Source organism: Lactuca virosa, chromosome 8 (genome assembly GCF_052849685.1).
Source record: "Lactuca virosa cultivar CGN04683 chromosome 8, Lactuca_virosa_CGN04683_v6, whole genome shotgun sequence".
In the NCBI taxonomy this organism is placed as follows: domain Eukaryota; kingdom Viridiplantae; phylum Streptophyta; class Magnoliopsida; order Asterales; family Asteraceae; genus Lactuca; species Lactuca virosa.
Genome location: NC_136433.1, coordinates 101491411 through 101499858, shown reverse-complemented (window position 1 = coordinate 101499858; position 8448 = coordinate 101491411).

Genomic DNA, 8448 nt, shown 5'->3' with positions numbered 1-8448 from the left:
TCACTTCATGTTATATTTCGTCCAAGGTATTTTCATCATCTAGCAAAGCCTTTAATTAATAGTATTTTTAAGATAATCACCATTCAAACTTTAATCATTAAATGTCCTTATATTCCAGGTGTTCCTTGGGCTTTCTGGAGTAATGCTTGTCATGCTATTTGTTATCCCTTTTCTTGTTTTGGCTGTAAGTTTCATCCTTTTAATGCTATCCGTAAGTTCCATTTTTGGAAAATATAAAGAAAGAGGTACAATTTTTTTTCTTATTCTCGCCTGCAATCTCATCTGGTGTTGATTTAATACTGTAATCACAATAGGTCATGAGGTTAATGAAATAGTTTGTAAATATTGTTGCACTTTCCAAATCGTTAATTTCAAGGACAAATGCCAAAAATGCCCCTGTAGACTTAATTTTCTGTAATAACTTCCTTGGGTTTCTTTTGTCTGGTCATTATATTTTTGTTATATAGCTTGAATATTACTGTAGATTTTGGCCAAAAATGCCCATGTAGACTTAATTTTCTATAATACAAAAGTTGTCGCAGTTTTATTTAGTTTTTTTTTCTGGTCAGGGGAAAATGGGTTATGGGTAATAACTTTATTCGTTGTATATTCCTTTCTCTGCTTCAATCCTGTGTTTGACAAAGCAGTTAACAAATTCTTATTTGGTAGACACTGACAGCCTCATTTAGCATCTCAAAGATTTTGGAGGATTAGAATCCCATCTGTTGTCACCAAAAAAGAATGTAAATGATGAATCATATATAAATGTAATTAAATTTCAATAAACAAAATGGTACCACTTGATAGTTGTTGCAGCAGCAGCAGCCAAGCAGAGATAATATTGCTTGTAATAAGTATCCAAACCAAGTGCAGAAGGTTCTTTAGCAGCTAAACTTTTTACCAGCATAGCTCCCTTCAAAAATACCAATTATAGCATATTTTAAACTATTAATGAATGAGAAACAACTGAATATTAGTAACCACGAACCATAGTGACCTGCAAAGTTATGGTTTTCATTAAGAATCTTTATTTGTTGCACAAGTAAAATTCCAATTATAGCATGTTTGTAATAGGTTTGTTTATATGAATCAGGTATGGTTTTCCTTAAGATAAAATATTGGTTATATAAAGTTATGGTTTTCATTAAGAATTTTTATTTGTTGCACAAGTGGTCGATAAAGTTCAGTTTTGTTGCAAGATTTGTCCATGTTAAAAAATGTCCGTGAAGTCCAAGTAAAATGACTATTTTGCCCCTGTGTTTGTCTCCTTCATCCTCTAACCCAATAAATTCCTCATTCTCCATCTTAAACTCCAACCAGACCAAAACCCAAATATTAAACTAAGATGAAGGGGATTGAGAAGATGAAGATGAAGATAATGGCAAAATAGTCATTTTACTTAGACTTAACAGACATTTTATAAATGTTTTTTTAACACCCAGCCTTGCAACAGAACCAAGCTTTGATCATTAATTTTTATTTGTTTTTTTTAAACTATAAACACAATATGTTGCTAATATTTGAAATAAACAATTTCTTTTTTCTCACAGGGCATGAGTGATCTCCTCGCTCCAATCTTGTTCATCATGCAAGATGAGTCAGAAGCTTTTTGGTGTTTTGTTTCTTTAATGGAAAGATTAGGACCAAATTTCAACCGTGATTAAAAATGGCATGCACTCTTAACTCTTTGCACTATCAAAGGTTCACTCTCTTTCTGAACATATTACAAGGGTATTTTCGTCATTTAATAAAAAAGGAAGAATAAAACTGAATTCCTTCCACTCACCCCCACGAATGGTTGAAGTCCATCAAATATGATATTTGAAAGAATTAAATTATCCAGTTTTTCTAAATGGAATATGGAATTCCAATTCTGCCGGAATCCACGATTCCATTCTTAGTTGTATTATCAAACTAGGCGAATCTCCGCGCGTTGCATGAGAATACAATTATATAGTTAAAATAATAACTTTTACCAAATTATTATTTAATATTTCTACTTTGAAGCAAAATATAAGTAGCAAAGCAAACATATAGTTAACATATTAGTATTATTAACCATTATAGTTTTAATTTTTAAGTCATTGTGGTATATACACCTGTTTGATAATTTTATAATCGTTTAAAATTGTGTAAATTATATATTAAACTTATGATAATCTATATATAACGGGTAACAAAATATATGAACAAAAATATGAACTACAACTTTTAGTAACATAAAAATACAAAAAACATCTATTATAACATTTGTATTAAAAATATATATATACAACGAATAATAAAAAATATGAAAAATTAACACTATAACTTTTAATAACATAAAACACTAAAACATTTATTATAACATTTATATTAAATCTTCATATTTAAATCCCAAATCTCTTCAAATACATTAATGTTTTTAATGAGCAAAACTTTACAACCTTATAAAAAAACGAAAATAAAAAGTTATTAGTGATAACTAATTAAAAATCATAAGTTAAAAACTTTAGAGTTGTAACTAATAAATATACGTCAATTAGAGGGAGCTCCGATTAGCCACCAAGCAAGCTTTACAGCTACTACAAGACAATTACCGTGAATTTGTTCCAAACCCACTTGTGTTTTGTTCTTGGATCACGGTTTTTAACAACAATTTGTATGTGTGTTTGTTCAAGAGAGAGAAGATGAACTGTAACATCCGGATTTTCAGGGACATTATTGTGTATGTTAATCTTGAGATTTAAGGAGGGACTCGACGAGTTGAGGGACCGAATCGCCGAGTCGAGTCGAGATTACCGCGTGGATTTAATGAATGGACTCGACGAGTTAGAGGAGGGACTCGCCGAGTAGGTGCTGGGCAAAGAAACCCTAATTTCCCGGGTTTGGGACCTATTTAAAGGCATTTATAGCCTCAATTGCGGCCACCTTCCCCTGAGAAACCCTAGAGAGCAGAGAGAAAGCTTGTAGTGCAAGAGGAGGGCTAATTCATCATTCTTTGGTGTGTTTTAGCAAAGGGAAGGAAGGATTTCGAGCTAGGCTGACTTGTGGGACTCAAATCTTCCATCATTTCGTTCAGAGCTGCTGTGGGAGGTAAGGATTCATGTCTATCTTCATTTGAGTAATAGATTTCATGAATCTAGGGTTTCATCTCTTCACTTTGGTAAGAGATCTAGTGTGTGTGATGTCCCCTGGTGACAATATTATCAGATCTGGACCTTGAGAGGTCCAGAAAGTCCTTATTCTTCAGCTTTATGCAATCCTTTATGAGTTTTGGGGCCTAAGTTATTATATTAAGGGTTATTTTGGCATATAGAGATGATAGTGTGATGCATGGGCCTAAAGTTCGAACCTTTACGTGACTTTTGAGTGCTAGAAGGTTAGATCTACTAGTTGGTGAAGCAGATCTGACCTCAGAAGGTCGTTTGAGTGTTGCCATGGAAGGAACTCGCCGAGTCCATAAGGGGACTCGACGAGTCGAGTCGGGTTGACCCGCGATTCATGACCAGTGGTGACTCGTCGAGTGGAAGGTTCGCTCGGCGAGTCGAGTGAGGTTTAGATAGACCCAGAGGACACGCTTGGACTCGCCGAGTCACCTATGTGCACTCGACGAGTCTGGTCAAAGTTGACCGTTGACTTTCGTTGACTTTTAGGGTCCAATCAATGTTTGGACTTTTGAGCCATTGGAGGGGTAAAATGGTCTTTTACCCTCCTGAGAGAACTTAGAGAGGGAATAGCCTAGCCTTTGAGAGTCGTATTGATTAGAGTAATTATTTATGTGATTAGGCGGAGGCTAGATCAGTACTTCCGAGTTCGAGATTTACCGAGTTACCCGAGGTGAGTCTTCTCACTATACTTTACCTAGAGTGGTAATTAGAGTTGTGTGACATAGTAACTTGTATGCTATATATATGATGTGATACACTGCATTATTTCTATGTGATTTATGCTATGTATTGTTCAGAGTTTACAGAGTTAGGGCCGGAAGGTCCACATAGTTAGGACCAGAGGGTCCACAGAGTTACGACCAGAGGGTCCACAGAGTTATAGCCTCGAGTGGCTAATACGTGCTGTATGTGGTATTTTGGGGAACTCACTAAGCATTTATGCTTACAGTGTTATGTGTTATGTGTTTCAGGTACTAGTGACGATCGCGGGAAGACGCCGACATGATCCGTACACACAGACCGAGGATTTTATTTGTGATCTTGGGATATGTTTTATTTGATGACAATTGTTGAACATGAGATTTGAGAATGTTTAAATGATAATCATGTTGTTTGAAAAATGAAAAATTGTTTGAAAATTTACGTCGTTACAAGTTGGTATCAGAGCATTGGTTTGAGGGATTCGGACGCACCTTCGGGCGTATCTGAACTCAAACTGAGGATTTGATGATTTTTTCGCAATAAAACAATTTTTCTAAAAAGAGTAAAAGGTTTTGAGACGAGCAGAACAGAGCAGTGTGTACGGTCAGCCAGCGCCCGAACGGTGATTTCCCAAAATTCCCTTACATTATGTGTTATGAGATATTATGTGATATACTATACATGTTAGAGATAGGCTAGGTATTTCATATTTTAGGACTAGAGTGACCTGATTTGTGATGCCTTAGCCTAGGAGTTGATGTTATATGTGATGTGCCTTCGAGTATGCGTATCCAACAGGAATCCTTTTAGAGAGGGATCTGAGTAGAGGAGTAATCTAGGCGAGATACCTAGATGAGCATTTGAGGAGTCTACTGAGAGAGTAGTCAGATGCCCGCGTGGGGAAAAGTTGCTTGAGTTTGGTGATATCCTTTGAGTATGAGGAGAGCAAGTGGGTAATAACCTAGAGTGATTTTACATGTTAGTAGAGATTATTCGATGCCTGAATGCTGCTTGCTTCGTGCTTTGTGTAACTCTTGATGGTGGGAGTCACCTACTAAGTGAATATGACGATATTCAGGAGGTAGATGGCTGGCATCATTAGGAGTTCTTCAGCAGTTGATGGCGGAGAAGTGTGAGAACCTAGGAAGAGCCTAGGAAAGGGTGACCCTAGTCAGATGAGTACGCTGACAGAGTAGAGCATTTCGCAGAGGAGCGAACACACGTGACAGGATTGGTGATCGAGAAGGTTGAGCAGCTACTTAGGAACTCGGGGATGGTCCGTGCAGAAAGTATGGGTAGATGTGGCAGGTAGTATGGGCCCGTACTACTGAAAGCAGAGGACCCATACTCGATACAGGGAACATTCCGGAGATTTTAAGTAGCAGATCGAGAGGTGATTTCATGGTTCGAGTACCATGATTTGTAGCAGATCGAGAGGTGATTTCATGGTTCGAGTACCATGATTTGTAGCAGATCGCGGGGTGATTTCATGGTTCAAGTACCATGATTTGTAGCAGATCGAGAGATGATTTCATGGTTCGAGTACCATGATTTGTAGCAGATCGAGAGGTGATGTCATGGTTCGAGTACCATGATCCATAGCAGACTGAGAAGAGAGAACATGGTTCGAGTACCATGATTGTAGCGAATTGAGAAGAGAAAACATGGTTCGGGTACCATGATTCATAGCAGATCGAGAGGTGGCCACATGGTTCGAGTACCATGACCCGTGGCGGTTAGTGTTACTGGCTCTGCCAATTATTCTGTTGTGATTGGTCAGTCTGAGATCAGATGTGAAAGAGTATGGGGCCAGAGGGCCATGATGAACGAATTTTAGTGGAGCATCCCTTGAAAGGGAAATCGAGTTAGCTCCAAGGAATGGTTGGTGAGATGCTAGTTGGAGTCGCAAGACTCAGGAATGAGTAGGGATGGTGCGTTATGGGAGAATACGGTCTGGGCTGAGCGACCGGCCGATAGTGGAAATGTCATTTTCTGTGACCTGAGCGGTGCCATTTCTGTTCCAGTGGGAAGCAGGAGAGGTATTGAGATATTCGGTTTCCAAGGTTGGGGGTGAGCCCTGTGGGGTGGCTTTGGTTACGATCTTTCATCGGAGTATCTGGGGCAGTATGTCTGCCGCGAGGTAAGGATATAGTAGGAGCAGGTTGTCAGCGGGAACTGAGACGGTCAAGGACCAGGATACACCCTATTTAAGCATAGTAGGGCATGTGTTAGCTGCAACAACGGACGGTCAAGAGGAGTATATCGGAGCGGTGACTCTTAGTGTCTATGATGGGTATCGAGTATGGAAATGAGGTCTCTGCTCTTATGATAATTCACGTGATGGGACGTCAGTTGAGGAGTCGAGGATGAGGAGTATGTTAGTTCATTATTTTCAGACAGAGAGTCAGGGTTACTACTGGACAATTGAGATGTCCGGTAGTGGGATGGTGCGAGATTCTGAATGACTAGAGGCAGTCATGATGAGAAGTTGCTGAGGATTCCATCTGAGATTCCGGGTATTTGGAGTTGTTTGATCTCCATCGGGGAGATCATCGAGCATAGTGTATCACCTTCCAAGAGTAGGTGCGATGTTATTGGTAAAAACAGTCTGTGGGATAGATTGTTGGTGAACCAATTGGTGATGGTTCGAACCGGGTACTTTTTGAGGAGATCAGAGGTTTGTTCAAGAGTGGTTAGAGAACTGGATATAGAGACATGCGGTGAGGATTCCCGAGACCAGGGTTATCGGTGGTCGAGGTGAGTTGCAGAGGGAGTTAATGCATGTTGTACGCGTTCAAGAAAGGATGAGTGTCTGCACGGCAGGTGGCCGTTGGTCAGAGGCCTTGTGGCAGATAAGAATTTTTCGAGGTGGTTGGTTCATAGGGATACTTCGGTAGTTGGGAGATTTTGGCTTGATGAATGGACTATTCTATGCTCTTTGGAAAGGGTAAGAGATGATCAGGCAGCCAATTTCCGGGACGACATGCGTAATCTCGCTTGGTTTTGAGCAATAGAGGAAAGAGTTTCGGAGGGTCATTTTCGTGTTCTGAGCCGTTGGCGATTTCTCCGTGTTTCAGTTTGGGAGATGGAGTATTCCGAAGTATCCGAGTTTAATGTTATAAGTTTCAGATTATTTCGAGACTTGAGTTATGAGATGTCGAGTGGTGTATAAGTGTCTATGGTTCCGGTGGGGGCCCTTCAGCTAATTCACACCAAACGGGATTATCTGAGAATGTGAATAGCAGCGAGAAAAAGAAGTTTTGTCACAGCGGTGATCATCCGAAGTAGTGATGCATAGCCGGGATGGGTGTGTGTACCTATCTACGCTCGGCCGCGGAGCATGAGTGAGTGAACGCAGGATGGCGTCGACTTGAGGATGAGATCGTGGAGTGGTAAGAGAAAGCACGGTAAGACTACAGAGAGCTGTAGCATCCATGCGTTAGTGCGAGAGAATGCGGTGATACTGCGGGAAGCCGCAGTAATTGCCAGTCAGCGAGAGGGTGTTATGATACTGCGGGGAGCCGTAGTACTCACTATTCAGTGAGAGGTTGCGGTGATGCTACGGGGAGCCGTAGTACTCACTATTCAGTGATAGGTTGCGGTGATGCTACGGGGAGCCGTAGTACTCACTATTCAGTGAGAGGTTGCGGTGATGTTGCGGGGAGCCGTAGTACTCACTATTCAGTGAGGGTTGTGGTGATGCTGCGGGGAGCCGTAGTACTCACTATTCAGTGAGAGGTTGCGGTGTTGCTACGGGGAGCCGTAGTACTCACTATTCAGTGAGAGGTTGCGGGGAGTCGTAGTACTCACTCTTCAGTGAGGGGTTGTGGTGATGCTGCGGGGAGCCGTAGTACTCACTGTTCAGTGAGAGGTCGTTGTGATACTGCGGGGAGCCGTGGTACCCGCTAGTCAGCAAGAGAATGTTGTGACGGAGTGCTCTCTGATCAGAGCGTGGCGCAGAAGAGTTTTGGGCTTGGGTAGCCCTAATATTTGATTTTGTGGGAGCCTGGTGGTCGAACCAGGGGCGAGACTGGGGACTCCATATTTGTCGGGAGTCGTTATATTCTGAAATTGAGTAATGGTTGTCGCAACCAAAGGGAAGTGGATAAGTGAGGAACGCATGAGTTGCGGGACATGAGTCATGAGTTGAGTGGTTCGTTGGGATGAGTGGTTCCAATTCTGTGCCGGATCAGACTCTTGAGTTGAGTCCTATTCTAGTGGTGTATTGAGTAGATGGAATGAGATTCCAGATTCAGAGATGCACTTCATTTGGAAGGGGGTATTGTTCCATCTGGTGTCTTAGACCGGAGTGGGTCAATTCGTTGGTATGAGAAAACCGCGAAACACATGGAACTGATGAGTAGTAGACGGCAGAGGTCGAGAGCGAGTCGAATTCCGTACTCGCTTGAGGTGAAGCGAACTTCGTGACTCGTGTGTCACACAGAGCCGAGATAGTTGCATTGATAAGGAAGTCAGTGAGGCGTGTTGGTACACGCAATGGGTAACCTTTGGAGGTTCAATTGCTGGGTCGGGAGATGACCTAGCGCTCAGTCTTGAAAGGGATGTTGAGAAGGGAGCTGAGGTTTATGCTTGTCAG